Source organism: Cetorhinus maximus, chromosome 4, assembly GCF_964194155.1.
Source record: "Cetorhinus maximus chromosome 4, sCetMax3.hap1.1, whole genome shotgun sequence".
NCBI classification, from domain to species: Eukaryota; Metazoa; Chordata; class Chondrichthyes; order Lamniformes; family Cetorhinidae; genus Cetorhinus; species Cetorhinus maximus.
In genome coordinates, this window is record NC_135882.1 from 148,455,360 (window position 1) to 148,478,979 (window position 23,620).

Here is a 23,620-nt window from a genome sequence, read left to right on the forward strand (position 1 = left end):
TTTTAAATAACTGATACACTTCTTGAGGGAAGGTATAGTTGGCAGCTCCGCAATCCACACCTGATAAAACAGGAAGTGGGCGCATTTGGGGTGGGGTTTCATATTTTTGAAATTTTAACCCACTCTCATCCACCACCCCGCTGCCACACCACTCCCTCACCCCTCATGGAGTTTAAAATTCCCTCATGATTCATAGCAGTGTTAGCAGTGTCCTCTACCTTGGTCCTTGACTTTTTATATATTATATATAGATATATTTTCCTTTTAAAAATACGCCAATAAGTAACGTTGGCAATAAAGAGAAGGATTATTTTGAATTGATTCACAAACCTGTCAGTACACAACACTTGGAGCCATGTAATATAGTATTACTCTCCTTCTGTGATTTATTCACTGTCCACTCCTCTAGTGTAGACACCACGCTGCCTCTAACTATAGTCAGGAATGCAAATGTGATAATTTGGTAAAAATATGTCATCGGTATCTAGTTGTCTGCCCCCTCGCTCCGAGCACATCTCGCTTCAGTTACTTTGATGCTGACTTCATGCGACATTCAGTATTTTGTCTTTCAAGGGGACACTATCTTGATAAAAAATTGTTTGCCAATCTTCCTCTGGAGGCAGAAAAGTCATACTTCCATTTCACTATGATGATACTTATAAGTGTCTTGATATGGTTGGTGTCAGTGTTACGCGCATTTTTAAACAAGAACCTTTTGTGTGTGTGTATATATATATATATATATATATCACCTTTACACATATATAAACCACCCATATTAAAACAGCATGAGGTGCATTACAGGGGATTTATCAATCAAAATTTAACACCTATCTACACAACGGGATGTTACAGCAAATGACCAAAGGCTTAGTCAATGAGGTAGGGTTTTAAGGAGCATTTTAAAGGAGGAAAAATAGGTTGAGAGTCAGAGAGGACTGGGAGGGAATTCCAGAACTTAGGGCCTTGGCAGCTGAAGGCATGGGGAGTGATTAATGTCAGGGATGCCCAAGAGATTGGAATGAGAATAGTACAGATATCTCGGAGGGTTGTGGGACTGAAAGAAGTTACAGAGGAAGGGAGGGAGAGGGCATGGAAGGATTTGAAAAACAAGGATAAGAATTTTCAAAATAGAAGCATGGCCAACTGTGTCAGTGAGGAGCGATGGACAAATGAGGCTTGGTTTGAATTAGAACACAGGCAGCATGTCTTGAATCACCTCAAGTTTATGGAGGGTGGAATGTGAAAGGTTGACCAGGCAAGACTGAGCATAGGAACGTTCAAATCTAAAGGTTTGTTACCTTGTAACCTTGCCTATGTGTCTTTCAGCAGCAGCAGGAGGTGAAATTGGGTGATTTTGCAGAGGTGGAAATAGGTGGGCTTAGTGATGACGTGAATATATGATTGACAGCTTGTCTCAAAGTGTAATATGAGACTAAGGTTGTGAACAGTCTGGTTCAGCCTCAGGCAGTTGCCAGGGGAAGGGATGGAATCAGTGACAAGGGAATATAGTTTGTAGTGGGGAGTGAAGCCAATGGCTTTGCTCTCCCCACAATTTAGTTGGAGAACATTTCTGCTCATCCATTCCTGAATGTTGGACAATCATTGACAATTTAGAGGCTGTTAGAGGACTAAAGAGATAGTGTTGAGCTAGAGCTGGGTTTCATCAACATACAGGTATATAAATTGACACTGTGTTTTTGGATGATGTTGCTGAGGAGCAATACGCAAATGAGAAATGGGATGGGGCTAAGGATACATCTTTGGGGGACACCAGAGGTAATATTATAGGAGTGGGAAGAGAAGCCATTGCAGGTGATTCCTGGCTATCATTATATGGATCAGGTTGGAACCAAGCAGCTCCACTCAGCTGGACAATGATGGAGAGTTGCAAGAGGATGATGTCGTAAATCTTGTCAAAGGTTGCAAACTGGTCATGAAGAATAAAGAATAATAGGCAGCATTTCCGTCACATAGATTGTTATTTGTGACTTTGGTAAGAGCCATTTCAATAATACGGCAGGGACTGAAAACTGATTGGAAGGATTCAAACATGGAGTTCTGGGAAAAAGGAGCACAGATTTGGGAGGTGAGAAGGACTTTGGAGAAGAAAGGAAGTTTGGAGAAGGGACTCTAGTTTGCAAGGATGGAAGAGGTGAAAAGTTGATTTTCTGTTTTAGGAAAGTGTTGATAATAGCAGATAGAACAAATAGAGAAAAGGTATGCCCACCACTTTTCCATGGAGATGGTATCTCTTTAAACCGGTGAGTGGTCAACACTGCTCAAGAACTATATAAAGGGATAATGGCAGTTGGGTTCAAGCGCATTAAAAATTAAAAGAACGAGGTTTTCTATGGTTTTGTGTCCGGCATTGTGTTGCTCATTGCTAAAGACTTCTTATTCCATAAACGTTCCAAAAGTACGATGCCTGCCATTTGGTTCATTTGCAGTAGAATTCATTATGACCAGGACAACTCCCTGTACTTCTGTAATTCACACCCTGAGACTTTGTCACGTCTACATGAACAGAGGGATCTTGGTTTAACATCTTATCCAAAAAACAACACCTCTGATAATTCAATATTCCAGTGAAACGTTGCCTGGGTTAAGTTATGATATCTAGCTTTAACTCAAACATTTATGATTAAGAGGACAGAGTGATAACTGAGCCAAGTTATCACGCAAAAAGTCAGTGGCAATTTGTTTACACAATGGAAGGATTTTGCAACAATAAGACTATGGCAGACCTCAAACTGAGTCACATCATGGGGCATAGAAGGAGAATGATGAAGTTTTTTTTGCTCCTGTGCTTTTTAGAAATTCCACAGCCACTAGATTTTGTAACTCTTGAGGGCCTAAATCTCAACTATTTCATGTGAGGTAAGTTTCTAAATGAAGCATCCCTGCCTTCAAACAAAGAGCGGATACTAGCTTCTTCTTCTCACATAGGCCTGGGTTTTCACAGAGTTGGGATGACTTGGGAGCCCTTTAAAAATGGTAGGAGGGTCTCATTTCTGGGATTCCCATCCTCATTCCTGGGTTGTCTGATTTTCAGGAGTGCCTTTAAGGGATGTGGGCTCATTCCTATCAAAAGCCCACATCCTTTAAAGGATGTGAAATTCCTGACACGGCTGGATCCATTGCAGAGATAGGCGTGAACTACTCCGCCACAATTTTCAAGGAGTTGGGGCAGGTTTTCAAAGAGTTGTGGTTCACAGCCCCTCAGGGGAATCGTGAACCCTAGCCTGCATTAGGAGTCCTTTGAAAAGGTTAGTTCAAATAGTCCGCCCCGTGCCTCCTATGCCAAGTTATGCCCCCACCCAACCCCTATGGCCCCTCATACCCCCATGCCAAGCTACGCCCTTCCACTCATCCCCTATTAGCCCCTCATTATGTGTGTTTGGCTGAGAGCTCAGGTAACTATTACTTTTGTTGAAACACCCCAGCCCCTGGGAAAACATTGCTTGATTGACAGCCCAGGCTCTCTGGTCTCTGAGGTCAATTTCACAATGTTTATTTACATAAGCATAAGTGGTTTCAAGGGCTTGCCTTTTTGTTATTGATACTTTAAAGGGACTGGATGATTGATACTTCTACTGCCTGCTAGTGCAATGGCTATTTTTTTTGACATATTAGAAAACTATGAATGAGTTATTTTTTAAAGCACTTTTTTTACACATTCTACTGTCACAAAAGGTTCATTAGTTCTATACAGTATATAGTGGGTCAATGGGCAATGAAAATGCCATAGTTTGGCATAGGGGGCATGAGAAGCCATGGAAGGTGGGTGGAAGGACAAAGCTTGGCACTGTGGCTTGAGGAGTCATAGAATGTGGGTAGAAGGAGGTAGCTTGTATTTGGGGGCATGAGAGGTCATAGGGAGTGGGTGGAAGGGCAGAGCTTGTAATTGTGGGTATGAGGGATCATGGGGGGTGGGTGGAAAGGCATAGCTTGGCACAGGTGGCATGAGGGGCCATAGGGGTGGGTGGGGGGGTTCATGAGCTGGCATGGATGGGGCATGGGGAGTGTGTTGGGAGGGGTAGGTGAGGGAGTGTGAGGCTGGAAGGCTTTTGTATTATCATTTTAACTGGGCTGAAGTCCTATAGCAATGAGGTAGACCTTTGAAACAGCCTGCCTCAGCATCCAACTGTTGCTGCCTCCGAACTCTTTCCTGGCTCGGCTGGCCTGACTCCAGCTCACACTCAACACCCTCGGCAACGAAGATCCCAAGGTGGGTGGGTTGAGCCAGGAATTTTCCCGACTCCCACTACCCACCTTGGTTATATTACTCCAAGCCATCATTATGGAATACATCTTACAAGTGGCAAAACCCAAATACTTTCACTACTCCTCCATTACCTGCTAGGGAGTTAAGTAGACATTAATTGAAAGAAGATGAAACTTTTTTTTTTTAACTGGAATTTGGAAGACAATTATCCGCATTAACCCATTGAAACATCCACCATTCTTGGAGAAGTTTGTCTAATAGGTCATCCTACCTTCATTCTGTTTCTCCCAAGCTACTGCATGCTCTTCCAGCATCACAAGAACATTGAGATCAAAAATCATCATGACCTTTCCAAATCTAACTCGTTCCTTCTCAGCTGTTCAAAACTCCGAACTTGCTTCAGTTTTTCTGTAATGTCTAACCCACAATACCTAAACTCAGTGTCAGTGAACAGCCATCTTTTAAAATTTATCTTGTTCCTCCCCTTGGGAGGAGGATTTTCTGGTATTTGTAATTTACAGCAAAATTTTTAAGTGTTCTTTATCAGTTGTTTATGATTAATACTGTGGACTGAGGACATACAGGGCAGAATTTTCCCTGAATTGCACTAAGTGCGGTGGCTGGCATGAAAAGAGACGTTTTTCCTGTCAGCCCGCAATGCTGGGTTTTTGCGCCGTATCATTTGCTTCCCGGAGCATTCCACCTCATTAGTAATGCATGCACAGGAAACATGCCGGATCACTGGCGGGCAGGCTCGGATATGCCCGCCACGACATGACCTCAGTGCTTCGTCGCTCCTGGCGCCATATTTAAAGCACACCAGAGCGCAGCCTACTTTGTGTCTACAAACCAGGCAACCACTCTAGGTGACGGATGGCCCCGAAAGCAAAGAAGATAGCCGCCCTCAGGTTTAATGACGGCTCTCTGGGCACCTACTGGACGCGGTGGTAGCACACCGCAAACTCCTCTACCCCCGCTCTGGGCGAAGACCGGCCACCAAGCTCACCAATCCAGTAGGAGAGGTGGTAGCGGTGGTGGTGAGCATCAGTGCCTTCCAAAAGAGGACAGCCGCCCAGTGCCGCAAGAGGACAAATGATCTCCTCCGTTCCACCAGGGTAAGTCATTCTTCTCATCACTCTTAACTCACACACTCACAAACCCATCACAGGTCCATAGGGTTGGCACTCACTGCCAGCTCAAGGGACAGAACCAATCACTGCCTCACAAACATGCTCATCTCCCCTGCCCATCGTGTCCTTATGTCGTCCGTGGCACCACTCACACTCCACACATGCCAAGCATTCTTCTCATTTAGCCTGGCAGGCATCTTGCTTACACTCTGTCCATCTGTCTCCATGCAGGATAAGCTAGCCCACAATAACAGGGAGACATCTCAGACTGATGGAGGAATGCACAACATCAAGGTCCTCACGGCCTTTGAAAATAGAACCATCCAGCTGGCCGGCGAGGGATGTGGAGCATTCCTGCGCAGACGGTGCGGTTGGCAGCGTTCAACCAAGTGAGGATCCTGCACTGCAACATCCAGCAGACACCATACAGTGAGTGATATCTCCTGTTTCACACTCCTGTGCCATGCACTAATTATTCTCTTTTCTATCACAGGCGCATCTGGGAAGCAGCCAAGGGCAGGTCATCGACTCCAGTCCCAAGGACGTCTCGGAAGAGGAATCTGCAGACACCGACATTGAAGACTAATCACAGCGGCATTCACACCCTCCAACAGCACAGAGACACAAACCTCAGTGGGACCTAGTTCTAGAGTAGCCTCAGGGTGACAAGCTGATGAGCACATTGCACTGTCTGATCCTTAGTGGGCGGAGGCAGGGAAATCCAAGGATGCCAGCATTCAGAGGGCAGCTGGAGGCCAGGAATCTACTGAGTCCGCGTCAGATAACGAACCTCTAGGCTCGGTCATACCTCAATTGCTGAAGCTGCAAAGACAAGCTCGCGAACATCAGGGAGGGATGTCTGCTGCACTCCTCAGGCTACAAGACAGGTCAAAGGAGTCTGTCTGCCTTCAGGCGGAGGTGATAGCGCCGGCATGGAATGCACCGAGGTCATCACTGGTAGGATGGCGGCCGCCATGGAGACCTTGGTCCAGGACATTGGTGTGCAGCTCCTGCAGCAGTGCAAGACCATCGGTGAGGCACTTGCTGCATCCAGCAATGTCAATGCAAAAGGAAGGGGCATTCCAGCTGCCCCTTCCTCTCAAGGAGTCAGCTAGTGGCCCTTGGGCACCCATAGGAAGGAGGATCAGCAAGTACACCCCAGGGCCACCGAACCAGATGACTCTGGGAGTTTCTAGCCCATCAGGTACCCCTGTTCCTGTGAACCCTGGAGCTCCAGTTCCGCAGGCCACGGAGGGTGCCACTGCCACATAGCAGGACCCCGAAAGCAGGCTGGAGTCCTCCAGGCCTCAGCTCTCCAGAGGCTGCTCACCAAAGTCACCACAGATTGGTCATAGCAGCCAAAAAGCTGCCTCCACCTCTGCTGCGAATGTTGGGGGAACACCAAAACATAGCGGCAGGGTTAGGAACGTTAAGAAGATGTAATTGCACAGCCTGGACATGGGTGTTAATCACCTGTACATAATGTTCCCTACTGTAAATAAACTCCCAAGAATGTCTCCCTGCCTATGGCTACTTGTTATGAGGAGCTGTGTTCGTGTCATTCAGATGTGAAACCTTGATTCCAACACAAGATGAAGACAAGTGTCTCAGTCCAGGGCCTCTTCCCTGTGTAGTGTGTAGCCTTCAGAGCAAAGTGATGGTCTGGCTTCACACTCACTAGGCACATCAGTGATGCTTGCACCTCGATGGTGCTTGTCATTGCTGCCAGAATGTCGTGGGCAGGCGTCACCAAGTTCCATGATTTTCTCTGTGTGCTATCAGCACATTTCAGCTGGGGCTGCCCCCCCCCCCATCTCTTGAGCATCTGTGACCAGTGACAGTGTGGTCCTGAAGGGACCAGATAATGAAGGCTGCCAAAGGATCAAGTGCTGCTAAAGTATCGCCACTGCGTCTCCAAGATATGACCCTGTTCACAGAGTGCAAGCGAGCTGTTCTTGGCCAGACAGGAGCCAGGGATCCTCAGAGTCTATGTGAAGATCTATGGAGTGTCCTCACTGCAAGTCATCATCATCCTCCTGCAATCCTGTGACTATTAGGGCCTCCGCTGGGTTTCCATGTCATGAGCCCTGTCACAGAGGGTATGTGTGCTGCCATCAGTCAGACAGGTGTCAGATGTTCACAGATGCAATGTGAGAATGTCAGGAGTGTCCTCACTGCATGTCATCATCATGCTCCACGAATCTTAAGGCTATTAGGGCCTCACGAGCACGCCTGCCTCATCTGGTCGCTCATTGCAGGCATCCTCACCTTCCAAGCCTCATCACCTCATCCCCTTCAAAGTCCTCCACAGCGGAGGAGATGTGGGGCTCTTCTTTCTTGTCCTTGGCCAGGTCCTCCTGGTTGTGTGGCGCACAGTAAGCTACAATGATGCATGACACCCTCTGGAGACTGTACTTCAGTGCTCCACCAGACCGGTCAAGGCACTGGAGCCTCACCAAAGTCCGGGTTGTGGCATGAGCCTCATTATATTGTCTCTCTGCTGCAGTCTGAGGCCGTCGCACAGGCATGCATCATCAGCGATGTCCTCAGTGAGCTCCTTGGCCCCAAGGGACCAACCATGCAGCCTCTCTGGACCTGGAAAGACGTGAGGGATCTGACACCTGCTGAAGATGTAGGAGTCATGGACGCTCTCTGGGACTCGTGCACAGGCCTGCATGATGTATTTGTTATGGATGCAGGCTAGCTGAACATTCAGCGAGTGGAAGCCCTTGCGGTTTACTTACTGCACTGCTTGTTGCCATGGAGATCGAAGCACCACATGAGTGCAATCGATGGCAACCTACACCTGTGGAAAACCAGAGATCTGCGCAAATCCCAGCGCTCTTTCTTCCTGGCTTTCCTGATCCTGGTCGAAATGCACAATGTTCTGTGCCTTTGCGAAGATGGTGTCTGTGACGTCCTGGATGCACTTGTGCACGGAAACTTGTGAGATCCCACTCAGGTCACCTGTGGAGCCCTGGAAGGAGCTGCTGGCGTAAAAACTGTGCGCCGTGATCATTTTCATGGCCACTGGCAGTGGATATCCTCCAGGTCCCCGTGGTGCCAAAACCTGCAGAAGGTGGTATGTGTGAGTGACCTGTTCCCTAGACGTGCACAATCTTCGGCGACACTGGTTCTCGCTCGTCTGCAGGAATGTCAAGTGCCACCTATAGGCGCAGGGTCTAGTGAGGGGCCTATGAGTGACGGCTCGCTGTGGATCTTCAGCTGTGTTTGGAGGAAGCCCTGCTGCCCCTTCATCTTTAGGGTGGTGCGCCTCCCTTTGCTGATCCAGACGCCTCCTGGCGTCACAATCTTCTTCCTCTTTGTTCCCTTTAAGCCATGAGGCATACCGCTGGATCACCAGGCTCCATGATCTTAATGTTCTCCTCTTGTAGTATCAAAGAGAAAAATGCAATGGTTAACATATGCCTCCTAAGGACCTCTCTGGGTTAAATCTCTGGCTCTGGCTGTATCTCAAGTCCCCTTCACACATGCCAGAGAGTGCTGGCCATCACTTGGATGGCCAAAGCATAGTGCGCTTCATGGTTGTCCGAAACCCCACCCACTTCAGCCCCACTCCACTTGACCAATTGGTGGCAGCTTCGGTCACTCGACTGCATGCTGTGCTCTCAGCTCAGCCACAGGCATTATCCGGACCTGCACTGTAAGGCTGCACTGTTAGCTTGAACCATGAGGATTACTGGTCCAAACCTGGATAAATAGATTGCAAAGGGTTCTGTGCACCTCCATCAGTGACTTTTGCATGCCCACCTTTCGCAAGGGGATTCCACAATTTGCCCAGCAATCCAGTTATTCTGCAGCTCCCTAAAACTCACAATAATTTGCAGTCTTGTGCTTGAGGGGCGAAAATTTCTAGAGCATTTGGTGGCACATTAATGATTTTGCAGAAATGCTCAAGAGACCTAACTCCAAGCATGTTAATGAATAGTCTCAGCTGCAGAAGAATACTCACTTTTGGCAAGCTTCTCAAAATGTGTGGCAGCTTCCCTCACGACCCCCATGTGCTTCTGTACTTCCATCAGTCTACGCAGCCTTCCCCCCCCCAACACACCGGCCCCAACCACACTGGAGCTCTTTCCCTGGTTCTGCATTGAAAGCCAGCAAGTAAAAAGTGACTTGCCTCAAAGTTCAGCTCACCAGGTACATGCCCTATGAAGGTAGTTGTAAATCACACCATTCTGAAGTCATGCCAACATGGGAGGTAAACTTGACGTGGGTGCGTATGATTCCGGTGTGCGGGCACAATAATGAGATGCAAATGCATTAAAATTAAGTTCCCGATGTGGGATGGTGGGAGACGTGGTTGCCGCTAACTGGAGGGGGGGTGGGTAGCGGGCGAAGGGGACAATCGCGTCCTGGATTTACATTGCTGGGAAAATCTGCATCAGAACAAATATGATTCCAGTTCATTTCGTGCCTTGAACACTTAATACATATCAGCCTGCTTCACAACACAATGTAAGTAACTATAAAACATTCTGAAGCTGGCACCATTGTTTTTTTTTCATTTTTGTGGTCCTTTCCACTCTTAAGCTAACCAGTTCAGCTATTTTAACATGCAATTGGTGTAGTTTGCATTATTTAAGTGGGTATTGGGTTATATCAAAGTATAACTTTTCTTCCTAGTCTTAAATCAAGCAATGCTGGCAAAAGTAATTATAGTCAATGCCAGTTACAAGAATTCAGGAAAAATATTTAAGTTGTTGCTTAGAGGCAGGCTTCATAATTTAGGAATATTTGCTATATCATACATAACAGCTCAGTAGCACAATGGTTATGTTGCTAGACTAATAATCCAGAGGCCTGGACAAATGATCTAAAGTTATGAGTTCAAATCCCATCATAGAAGCTGGGGAATTTAAACTCAGTTAATTTGACAAAGGAATAAAAAGCTGTATCAAAGATGGAAACCATAACACTACTTTCTTGTAAAAACCATCAGGTTTACTCACACCATTTAGGAAAGAAAATTTATCATCCTTACATGGTCTGGCCTACATTTGGTCCCAGACCCACGTCCCCCGAAATAGTCTAAAAAGCATCTCAGTTGTCTCAAGGGCAATAAATGCTGGCCTTGCCATCAGCGCCCACATCCTGTGAATGAATAGATTATAAATAAACTAGATTTTATTTCCAGCCTTTGTTCCCTTTCAATATTTCTCCTCCTCTCCTGTCGGAAATAGCGTATGCTGGATCATGTTCCATAGATCAACCTCAAACAAACAGGGATTGTTCGCGTAGCAAACAGTGAATATTGACAGTTTACAGCTGAGCCCAATCCTGTTGTTTTGCCTAACTTCTACACACATGCATTTTCTAGCAGAGTTCAGCGTGCAGTGGTTATGGTGCAGGGATCACTCAGTCCAGGGGTAGGCCAGTTATGGAATCCTGCCACTGCTTCAGCTCTGATCCTAATAACAACCAGCATATATGCCTCCCTCTCTCCCTAGCACTTCTTGCACTAAAGCACATATCAAGGCACCTTGCAAAGTGGAAAAATGGATACCAAGCAGGAAAAATAATTTGGGAGGGGAAATGAGGGAGCCTAAAGATAGGGTCAGAGAAAGGGGAAGTGGTCTTGCAGTAAGGGAATTAGCAAAGGAAAAAGATTTTGGAGAGAATTGAAAAATTCAGGCTGATCGGTGATCCTGTGAGCAGGAAAGAAACAATTATCTGAAGCCAAAGAAATGGAGAATTCAGGTATAAACTTAAGGCTGGGAAAGCTTGCTTATTCAGGGTGCAGTGAGACTGTTGCCCTATAAGAAAGTTAAGAAAGGGATATTGAAGTCAATTTGCTAGAGATAGACAGAAATCAGGAGAAGGAATGGGCCAGGCAGATAGTGGCAAAGCAACTGAGAAAGTAATGAAGTAATAGGCTAGGATTTTTAAAATGGAGGACGAGAAATATAGGCAAAAGCAGGTAATGTTCTGCAGGTTGAAAAAAGCAATCTTGACAACAACTGGATTTGATCTAAAATGCTCAGCTCAGAATTGAAGCGGGTGTTGTCATTATACAGCACAAGATCTAATCTGGGAGCACAGCCTGATAGAGTTAGAGTCAAGGGCATGTAGGGATCAAAGTTCAGTACTTACATGCTGTTGTAAAGATGAAGAAGGCTTTTTTTTGTGTAACAGGCAACCCAGAGACCTCAACTTACAACCCCTTTTTTTGAGCGTCAAATGGCATCTGCTTGATCTATTAAGTATCCTATTATAACTTCTGTAATGTATTCTAACACTCCTGATATGCCATGACCTTTGGTACAATACAAATTACTTTCGTCTCCAAACAGAGAAACTCACTACTGAAAGTATTCCAAGCATATCTTTTAGACGTGACATCAAATGGTTTCCGTTGAAGGGTCACCATCTGACACTAACATGATTGATTGGGTTATCCCTCAGGGCTCTGCAATGGGATCATTACAGTTCCTACATTATGTTATTGGACAGCAGTAAGTCTGTACCCACACAAAATTACTTTCATCTGCCAGCGATACAGTTCCTCTCCAATCATAAATTTATAGACATAATTGGAAAGTTTTTAACAGGCTCAGAATGAAAAAGGACATTCAGTTAGAGAGAGCTCTACCCTCCTACCCTAACTTTTAGGAACAATCAAACTGGAATAGACCATTCAGCCCCTCAAGCATAATCTGACATTAATTAGATCGTGGTTGATGTGTATCTTAAATCCAACTGCCCGCCTTTGTTCTGAAATATTTAATAACCTAGTCTAATAAAATCAATCAATCTCAGTTCCAAAATGTTCAATTGACCTAGCTTCAACAGCATTTTGACAGTGAGAGTTCCAGATTTCCAGCACCCATTGTATGAAGAAGTGCTTTCTGACACCATGCCTAGCTCCAATTTTAAGGACTTATCCCTTATTCTGGACTCTCTCACCAGAGAAAATAATTTCCCTCTATCTACTCTATCAAGTCGTTTAATCAACGTCAAACACCTCAGTCATGTCACTCCTTAATCTTCTATATTCAAAGGAATATAAGTCTGGTCTATGCAACTTGTTTTTACAATTTAACCCTTTTAGCCCAGTATCACTCTGGCAAATCTGCGCTGCAAGGTTAATATATCCTTGCTGGGATGCCGTACACAGAGCTGAATGCAATACTCCAGATGGGGTCTCATCAGGACTCTGTACAGCTGTAACATAACTTCCATCACTTGGTATTACAGCCTTATTCTGAACATGACAAACAATTATTAGTCTCAACACCCTGAGGGTAAAAATAGTCTTTTCTGTAGCTTTCTCTCCCTGCTGACAATCGATGCTCTCCCACCGGTCTCTGGCCAAATCTCAATGCTTTCTTCCTTCCTATCCAAAGTGCTATAACACTTCTGCCTCTTCCAAATTTCACTGGTTTGCTGTATTGTGTCCTAATGCTCTTCTTCCTCATGGTTGCTGAGATTTTCAAATTTCAACCAGGAAGTAACAATGCAAAGTCACATTCTCTTTCATTTACTGTCTAGATAAAAAGACTGAAGTGAATTTTGCAGAAAATAATAATTTGAGGTTAAAGGGGAAATTTTTCACTTTTGACAGGGTAGAAAACTGATTTCAAATAAAAGGTAAAGAAAATGTGAAATGTATAATCAAGGTATAATAATACACAGAACATGAGTTAAATTCCTACCATGACAATTTCAGACTTTGAATTTAGTTTGAAAAAATCTGGAAATAAAACGCTGGTGTCAGTAAAAGTGACCATGAAGCTGTCCGATTATTGTAAAAACCCAATTAATATCCCTTAGAGAAGGAATCTTATCACCTTTACAGGGTGCCATAAAGATGTGCTTAATACCAAAAAATGTTTTTAATCTGGCTGGAAACCTGAATTGAACTTTTAAAGACAGACCTTTTAAAAACCGAGAGATCAAAGTGATTTGAACACACAGCCTAAGATGGCCAACCCCACTTTGCATTGTCATACTTTCCATATTCCAATTCATTAGATTGAGGTCACTCTGTATGCAAAACCCATCAAGATAATGACTTGAGGGGAGTGTGAACGACTCACATCTCTTGCCTCATTAGCAAGGCATCTACAGCAATCACCTGAGGTATTCAACTGTTGGAGACGGGCCATTAAGTCTAATCGTTTAGACAATAGGAGCCTGGCTAAGTTAGCTTCAACTTTGGAACACACAGATAATGTCTTATTTTTAAATCCCCTGGCAGTTGGAGAAGGAAGGTCACATGACAAGCCGACCCTTTGTATGCTATAAACACATTTTCTCGCAGAACTGAGGACAAGCAGCTTAGGGAGAAGACCTGAGTGGGGTTGCTCCTGCCTCCTTATTTCTCCAACCCTTCTATTTAAACCATTTTTGCTGACTTTGGTCATTCAGGGCCACCCTGCTGTAGACAGAGATTTCCCAGCACTACTGTCTCCTGAAGAACAACCAATTCAGTCATGTCCCCCACATCCCAAGACTGAATAAAACAGTTAGAAAAGTGTCACTGCACCCAAGTATTGCAGCTTTAATAGTTATTTCTGATACCAGAAGATCGCAGTGTTTCTCTATTTAGATTCATCCATTGAGAAAGATCTTAAAGTCCCCACATCATGGCAACTCTTCCTTAAATGGTTACAGAATCGCTCACTTAAACCTCCTTAAAATGCTGTAAATTAGACATTCTGTAACCAAGGACAATCTGTTGTACTGGCTTCATGTTATCATTTAACTTTTACTCTTAATACAACTGGTTTGCAGTTTATAATCTGACTTATACAGCCTCATAGTGGATTCAATTTTCTACCATCAGAAGAATGTGAGGAGGCTTATGCCAATTTATTAACAAAGGTTCATGTTCAACCAAGCCTTGAATAACAGTGTTTATCACTGATTGAGGGAAAAAGCTGGAATAAAGTCTCAAAATTGTAACGGATGCATCCTTCAAATTAAGAATGAGAAAGTGCATATCCAAATTGATTCCTATTGAAACTTCCTCAATTAAATTTTAAAAATCTGAATTTGGCCCAGCACACTGTCTTTGTTACCCATATTTGTCCCTTTAAGTTAAATGGTGGTATACCGAGAGAGGCATGTTTCACTAAACATGGGCTGTCAGAAATAATGATGTTCCCTCCCTCACAGCCAGCAAAGATAGCTGCCAGAGGCTGAGGTCATTTGTTAATTTAATTCCTTTTCGCCTAGTAGTTGGGTGAGGGGCTGGGAGGAAGTGGAATGGTGACGGGTGGGGTTGGGGGCACGGAGCAGGGGTGGGGGGCTGGAGGTGGGAGAGAGCACAACCAGTTATATGAGTTTTCCATTGTTGTTAAAGCTGTATGTTGGGGAACAAAAAATAATCGACTATGAAATTTAAATATCAATTCCGCTACTACATCAAATTATTCATGCTTTTAAAAGAAAAATTCTTGTGCCAAGATACATTAAGGCAAATCTCTAACTTTGGCCCTGGCAATCTTTATGTTGTGAATGACTGTCTACACCAAACTCAGGCAAGCTTTGCTCACAAGTCAAGTGCTGAGTGTCAACAGCCTGGCGGCTGTCAGCAGTCAAAGGCACAGATGTTACTTGAGTTGCAATGATTAAAATGGACAATGCTTCATGAACGATCTCAAGGTATGTTGGCATATGTGTGAGATAGGTGGTGGTCACTGAGGTGAACAATAACCACAGATGCATGACAAAGTATGTCATAAATGATCAGCTGTCCTTTTTTACTAGCAGGCAGCTTGATGTTCATTCTTGATCATGCACAACTTAGATTTATCAGAAAGCAAAGCATGATTTTCTTTAAAAAATTATGTTGGGCCAATATCTGGGTTTTTAGGTAAGATCAGTTATAATGTTTAACAACTGAATTCTATCAGATGACTGAAGCTTTTTCAAAACCAGGTAAAGTTTCCTGTTCGAACACCTGAAAATGTCAAATGTTAATTTCCCTTCTGTTAAAGCAAAACTGTCCATTATCTTATACAAATATATTTGAAGGAAGGAAAAATACAGGGCCATGGGAAAAGAGCAGGGGATAGGGTTAATTGGATACAGATTTATTATCTAAGCATCTTAGGTAGCATCTGCTTCCAGATGTCAGTCCCGTGCTATTCTATTAGTATCCATTAGGATAATAGAAATTCCAGCCCAGAAGGACATTGTGATTATGCTGACTCAAGTTCTTCACCTAAAGCAAATGAATCACATTTTTTATCCATATCCTTTTAACTTGTGCTTTTTCAAGTATTCTTTTCAATTTTATTTTAAGTGATGTCATAATCTTTGCCACAATATCCACTAGTAGTAAGGTAATGCATGTTCTAAAATTCCTCTGTGTAAAATAAAAACTCATCCTTTCTTCGTCGAGTGAAACTCCTGAATCTCCACTTCCTTCTCATGTTGATGGGAAATGGATAATAGATTACCCATAGGGATTCTTTTTACCTGCATTCCTACCTGTAAATGGATGATTTGGAATTGAGCATGAGGAGTTCAATCCTGAATTTTACTGATGACACAAAAGGTGGTTTAGACTGTATAAAGACTTCAGGGAAATATAGGCAGGTTAGCAGACCAGGCAGATACGTAGACAATGAAGTTAATAAATTAAAATGGAGTAATTTGGGAGGAAAACGTAATCATGAAAGTTATATAAACAAAAGAAAGATGTTAAATGGTGTGGATGGACAATGAGACTGAAGATTCAAATATAGAAATCTGAATGAAGGCACATGAAGTCACAAGATAGCTTAATAGCATTTTGGGTTTTACAAATTGGGGTTTAGATTGAAATAGCAAATGATAAAGGTTAAAAAGGTAGGTTAAAATTGGAGTACGGCGTGCAATTTTAGTACCTCTATTATGGGAGGATATTAAAGCCATGGAGGACAAGCGGCGTAGATTCACCAGGGTGTCATCAAGCTGAAAAACCTCAAGTCAACTACTAACCTAATTCAAGGCTGTTCTAGAATATTCCCCACTCACCTGGACGGGTGCAGCTCAACAACACTTTACATTCAGGACACAACAGTTCACTTGACTGGCACCACTACTAGGACTCAATACCTACTCAATACCAATACACCCTGGCATTTATGGAGATGGTGTATGCACCATCTGCAAGACACACTACTGCAACCTACCTAGTTTACTTCAATGGCACCTCCCTCACCTGTGACTTCTACCATTCAGAAGAACAAGAGGAGTAATTTTGTAGGAATGCCATTATCCCGATTTGGATGTTTATTGCCGTATCTTTATTGGCAGTCAGAATGCTGGAACTCTCTGCTGGAGACCATTGTGGGTGCACCATCATCACAAGGACTGCATCAGTTAATGCTTAATGCCCACCACCAGCACCGTGTCAGGGCAATGGAAGTGGGCAATAATTGTAGCTTTTCCCATGGCCCCCATATCACAAGATTTATGAAATGGGAATTAGCTCCATTAGAGCAGCAAATTAGGAAAGGATTCAATGGAAGTGTGTTTTTTTTAATTATAAAGGTTTTGATAAAGTGAATAAGGAAAGACATTTCCTCTGATTGAGGAGTCAGTAATGAAGGGCCATCAATTTAAAATGATCACTGAAAGAGCGAGGAGAGACTTTAAGGCTAACTGCATTTCAGAGCTGGAGCTGGAGCTGCGGGTGGATTCACTATGGATCATCTGCGATGCTGAGATTGTAGTGGACAGCACATTCAGTGAGGTGGTCATACCGCAGCTAAAGACTGAACAGGCAGAAAGGGGATGCGTGACCACCAGGCAGAGTAGAAGGTGGCCAGGTAGTGCAGGAGCCCCCTGTGGCTGTCCCCCTCTCTAATAGATATACCGTTTTGGATACTGTTGGGGGAGACGACTTCTAAGGGAAAGCAGCAGGAGCCAAGTCCGTGGCACCACGGGTGGCTCTGCTGTACATGAGGGGAGGAAGAAATGTGGCAGGGCTATAGTGATAGGGGATTCAATAGTAAGGGGAAACAGACAGGCATTTCTGCGGCTACAAAAGAGACTCCAAAATGGTGTGTTGCCTCCCTGGTGCCAGGGTCAAGGATGTCTTGGAGAGGCTGCAGGGCATTCTGAAGGAGGAGGGCGAACAGCCAGTGGTCATGGTACATATTGGTACCAATTACATAGGTTAAAAAAAGAATGAGATCCTACAAGCTGAATATAGGGAGTTAGGACGTAAATTAAAAAGAAGGACCTCAAAGGGCGTAATCTCAGGATTACTGCCAGTGCCACATGCTAGCGAGAGTAGAAATAACAGGAAAAATCAGATGAATACGTGGCTGAAGAAATGGTGTAGAATGGAGATATTCAGAATCCTGGGACATTAGGACCGGTTCTGGGGGAGATGGGTCCAGTACAAACAGGACGGCTTGCATCTGGGCAAGACTGGGACCAATGTCCCCAGGGGTAGGGGGGGTGGTGTTTGCTGGTGCTGTTGGGGAGGATTTAAATTAGAATGGCAGGTGGGTGGGAACTTGAGCAGGGAGACAGAGGAGGGGGAAACAAGGCTAAAAACGAAAGACAGAAAATAAGAAGCAAAAGTGGAAGGCAGAAAAAACAAGGACGAAAAACAAATGGGGTTCATAGTGCAAAATAAAGCTACGCTGACTAAAAAGGTTAAAAAAACAAGTCTAAAGGCATTGTATCTTAATGCATGGAGCATTCGCAATAAGATAGATGGATTAACAGCACAAGTACATATAAACAGTTATGATATCGTTACAATCATGGAGGTGTGGCTGCAGGGTGACCAAGGATGGGAACTGAACATCCAGAGGTATTCAATATTTAGGTAGGACAGACAAATAGGGAAAGGAGATGGGGTGACACTGTTAGTAAAGGAGGAAATCGATGCAATAGTGAGGAAGAATACTGGCTCAGAAAATCATGATGTGGAATCTGTTTGGGTGGAGATAAGAAACACCAAGGGGCAGAAAATGTTGGTGGGGGTTGTCTATAGGCCCCCAAACAGTAAGGGAGATGTAAGGGAAGGCAATAAACAGGAAATTCGAGACACGTGCAATAAGGGTACAACAGTAATCATGGGTGACTTTAATCTACATATAGATTGGACAAACCAAACTAGCAATAATACTGTGGAGGAAGATTTCCTGGAGTGTGAACGTGATGGTTTTTGAGACTAATATGTTGAGGAACCAATTAGAGAGCAGGCTATCCCAGACTGGGTATTGTGCAATGAGAAAAGATTAATTAACAATCTTGTTAATTGGGGAAGAGTGACCATAAAATGATAGAATTGATCATTAGGATGGAGAGTGAAGAAGTTGAATCTGAAACTATGTTCCTGAATCTAAATTAAGGGAACTATGAGGGTATGTGGCGCGAGTTGGCAATAATGGATTCAGGGACCTTACTAAAAGGGCTGACGGTGGATAGGCAATGGCTAATATTTAAGGAATGTATGCATGAATTACAATAATTATTTATTCCTCTCTGGCGCAAAAATAAAACAGGAAAGGTGGCTCAACCATGGATTACAAAAGAAATTAGGGATAGTATTAGATCCAAAGAGGAGACATATAACATTGACATAAAAAGCAGCAAGCCTGAAGACTGGGAGCAGTTTAAATTAAGCAAAAGTGGACAAAAAGATTGATCAAGAAGAGGAAAATGGAGTATGAGTAAACTTGCAAAGAACATAAAAACTGACTGTAAAAGCTTCTATAAATATGTGAAGAGAAAAAGATTAGCAAAGACAAATGTAGGTCCCTTACAGTCAGAAACTGGGGAAATTATAATGGGGAACAAAGAAATGGCAGAAGAATTGAACGCATATTTTTGTTCTGTCTTCATGAAAGAGGACACAGACAATTTCCCAGAAATGTTAGGGCACCAAGGGTCTAGTGAGAGGGAGGAATTGAAGAAAATCAGTATCAGTAAAAAAAAAATGATGCTAGAGAAACTAATGGGGTTAAAAGCTGAAAAATCCCCAGGGCCTGATAATCTACATCCCAAACTACTAAAGGAAGTGGCCCTGGAATTATTGGATGCATTGGTGGTCATCTTCCAAAATTCTATAGATTGTGGAGCAGTTCCTACAGATTGGAGGGTGGCAAATGTAACCCCACTATTTAAAAAAGGTGGAAGAGAAAAAACAGAGAATTACAGACCAGTAAGCCTAACATCAGTACTGGGGAAAATGCTAGAATCTTTCATAACAGAACACTTAGAAAGCATTAACAGGATTAGGCAAAGTCAGCATGGGTTTATGAAAGGGAAATCATGCTTAACTAATCTACTGGAGTTTTTTGAGAATCTAACTAGTAGAATATATAAGGGAGAACCAGTGGATGTGGTGCATTTGGATTTCAAGAAGGCTTTTGATAAGGTCCCACATAGGAAGCTAGTGGGAAAAATTAAAGCACATGGGATTGGGGGTAATATAATGGCATGAATTGAGAATTGGTTGACAGACCGGAAACAGAGAGTGGGAATAAATGGGTCTTTTTCCAGATGGCAGGCGGTGTCTAGTGGTGTACCGCAGGGATCAGTGCTTGGGCCCCAGCTATTCACGATATATATATAAATGACGTGGATGAGGAAACCAAATGCAATATTGCCAACTTTGCTGATGACACAAAATTGGGCGGCGTTGTGAGGAGGATGCAAGGAGGCTTCAGGGCCATTTGGACAAGTTGTGTGTGTAGACAAACACATGAGAGATGCAGTATAAAGTGGATAAATGTCAAGTTATATGCTTCTGTATAAAAAACAGATTGGCAAAGTATTATTTAAACGGTGATATATTGGGAAATGTGGATGTACAAAGGGATCTGGGTGTCCTTGTACACCAGTCAATGAAAGTAAACAGGCAGGTGCAGCAAGCAATTAGGGAGGCAAATGGTACGTTGGCCTTCATTGCAAGAGGATTTGAGTTCAGAAGTCTTACTGCAGTTATACAAGGCCTTGGTGAGACCACACCTGGAGTATTGCGTGCAGTTTTGGTTTCCCTACCTATGAAAGGATATACTTGCCATAGAGGGAGTGTAGTGAAGGCTCACTCGGCTGATACCAGGGATGTCAGGACTGTTGTATGAGGAGGGATTGGTTTGACTGGGCCTGTATTCACTAGAGTTTAGAAGAATGAGAGGGGATCCGATTGAAATGTATAAAATTCTAACAGGGCTGGACAGATTAGATGCAGGGAGGATGATTACCCCCTTTGGGAAGACTAGAACCAGGGGCCACAGTCACAGGATATGGGACAGACCATTTAGGGCTGAGATGAGGAAAAATGTCTTCACTCAGAGATTGGTCAACCTGTGGAATTCTCTACCACAGAAGGCTGTGGAGGCCGGCTCGCTGAGTATATTCAAGAAATAAATTGATATTTTTTTTGGACATTAGGGGCATCAAGGGGTATGGAGAGAAAGCAGGAATATGGCACTGAGATAGAGGATCAGCAATGATCATACTGAATGGCGGAGCAGGCTCGAAGGGCCAAATGCTCCTAGTTTAAGAGAAACTTCTTTCTACAGTGTGTTATTGGAACATGGAATGCTTGCGACAGAGAGTGATTCAGGTAGAGGTGATTGCTATTTTAATCTTTTAAGGGAATAAAGAGATACATATTTGAAGCAGAGAATAATACTGGGACATAGGCAGAGCATGAGTAGTAGGATTGGTTTTGGATTGCTCCAGCATAGAGCCGGCGAGGAACAATGGATCAAATGGTCTTCTGAGCTGCAAACATTATTGGTTCTATTTCCCATTCATAATGCAATTGGCTGGGTTTATGATGTCATAGAGGTTCTACAGGAATCCACTAGGATTTAATTGAAACCTTTAAGATCCTGCGGGGTCTGGACAAGGTGGACGTGGAGAAGATGTTTCCTCTTGTACCTAGAACTAGGGATCTCTCCTTAAAAATAAAGGGTCACTCATTTAAGACAGAGATGAGGAGAGTTTTTTTTTCTCTCAGAGGGTCGTGAGTCTTTGGAACTCTCTTCCTCAAAAGGCAGTGGGAGAAGAGTCTTTGAATATTTTTAACGCAGAGCTAGATAGATTCTTGATTTGCAAGGGGGTGAAAGGTTATCAGGGGAAGGCAGGAATGTGGGGTTAAGGTTACATTCAGATCAGCCATGATCTTATTGAATGGTGGAGCAGGCTCAAGGGGCTTAGTGGCCTACTCCTGCTCTTAATTCGTATGTTCATATGTACAGAAAATACCGTTCCTGGGGAGTTCCAGACCAGCAATCCTGAAGCATAAAACAAAGAAATAAGCTGCTTGATAGATCACCATCGAATAATGGTGTTAAAAAAATAATTCCCTGATCTGAGAATTGCAACATTTTTTTGGGAGGGAGAAATTAGATTGACAGCAAGTGCTGGCACAAACAGAAACACACATTACACTGAATTTATAGCATAGAGGCAAACTACTTGGTCCAATGGGCCCAGGGCAGTGTTAATGCTTCATAAGAGCTGATTAGTGTCATGTCCTTCAAACATTCTGGAGTTCAGGAATTGTCTAAACTTGTAAAACACCAAGACAGTAACACTGTGCAGAACTTGAGCATTCAGTGGCTAATTTTAGATTCACACCAAAGATTCACATCATAGCCTTTTTACTACACCTCTTTCGTCCAGCAATGAGCATTCAGCATACACATGGCCCAAGCGGCTTGCCGGAGTTCAAAAATAATTAAAGGGGCACAGCCTTGATCAAAATACATTTGGAAAACCTGTTTTCTTCCTTTGCCAAATACCTGATGTGTGGAGTAATCCACATGAAAACAGTGGATTGTGAGAATGTCACACTCCATGTGCCTGATATCATTGAGTCAAAAATGATTCATGGCTGGCCTGCCTCTGCTATCGCCTTGGAGATGAAGACGGTGCCCTTTAATTACTTCTTTCAAGTCATTTGCTAGTTTCATGAATAATTAAATGTTTTCCTCCAGTGAAAATGGAAAGAACTGTCATTAGTTTTCCTTTGACTGTGCAGCTCTTAAAATAAATCATGGGTAGAAATATTTCGGATCACCTCACTTATCCTGGACCAGCCAGAACGAGACTTCTTTTTTTTGGCAACTGGCTACATTCAGTGGCTTAGGGACACTAATATCTTCACCACTGGAGCCTGAATCCGAGACCCAACCCAATCCGATGGCATTAAATTCACAGGGGTTAATTACTTTGGGGCTTCTGCTGCTCTGCTGCTGTTTGCTCAAAGCTCAGTGCATGAATCCTGCTTCTGTAAAGATTGAGTTTCCCACCTACCCCTAATCTTTCAGCAGATTGACAGTGCCGGAGTGGGAGAAGCCCCAAAGATATTCCCAGTGCAAATTGCTGCCAGCCTTCAGGGTCCAAGGGAAATGAGTTTGCACCTTGCAGGTTCGCAGTGCAAACTTTCATTTGCCACATTTCTGCTCAAATCATGAGCGCAAACGTCATTCCAGTGTGAAAAGAATCCACATTTTTGTTTTATACTATCATATATTTTGAACTGTTGCTGACGAAAATTGCAGAACAACAGTCAAACATACCAGCTATTTTCTCCACAAATGTTCCATCACCGTTGAATAATAGTGTTAAAAAAAAAATTCCCTGATCTGAGAATTGCAACATTTTTTGGGAGGGAGAACGGCTATAATGGGGCCGTACATTAGCTTGACAGCAAGTGCTGACACAAACAGAAACACACATTACATTGAATTTATAGCATAGAGGCAAATTACTTGGCCCAACAGGTCTAGGCCAGTGTTTGTGCTTCATAAGAGCCTCCTCCCACCTTAATTCATCTCACCCTATCATCATATCCTTCTATTCCTTTATCCTTCGTGTGCTTATCTAGGTTTCCCTCATACATATAGAAATCCACAGGAGTTCAGACAAGTCAATTTGATGAATTAAATAATCTTTGTTGCTTACTTGGTAGTTTTGCTAATTAATATTTTACAGCTATGAATGAAGTGACAAACTTTCTATCTAAAGGAACACATGAATGGATTTTCAATTGGCAGCCCAGTATATCTCACCTGATAAATGGATGGTTAGCAGAAGAAAATCCAGTGGAGACCTTGGACACCCAATTTATGGACTGATTTAAATTTCAGGCAGGCTTTTCAATGGAAGTTGAGCACATCTGCTCAAACCAGGTGGAACCCTGCTTAATTATGCAAATCCACCAGCTTTGCGATCTTTATGGAGAAAGGGGTGGGACAGTTCTTCCAGATGCCGAGTAGCCCAATCAAAGGCACCCCTGGGGGCCACTTGGAAAAGTTTTTATTAA

The 23,620-nt window shown here is 43.5% G+C and overlaps 1 protein-coding gene across 1 annotated transcript in view; it reads right to left on the reverse strand.

Annotated features, from left to right (window-relative positions):
• The window catches only part of LOC144680102 (collagen alpha-1(XXII) chain-like), a 169,111-nt gene that overhangs the window by 144,233 nt on the left and 1,258 nt on the right, over positions 1-23,620 (reverse strand). The window lies entirely within an intron of this gene.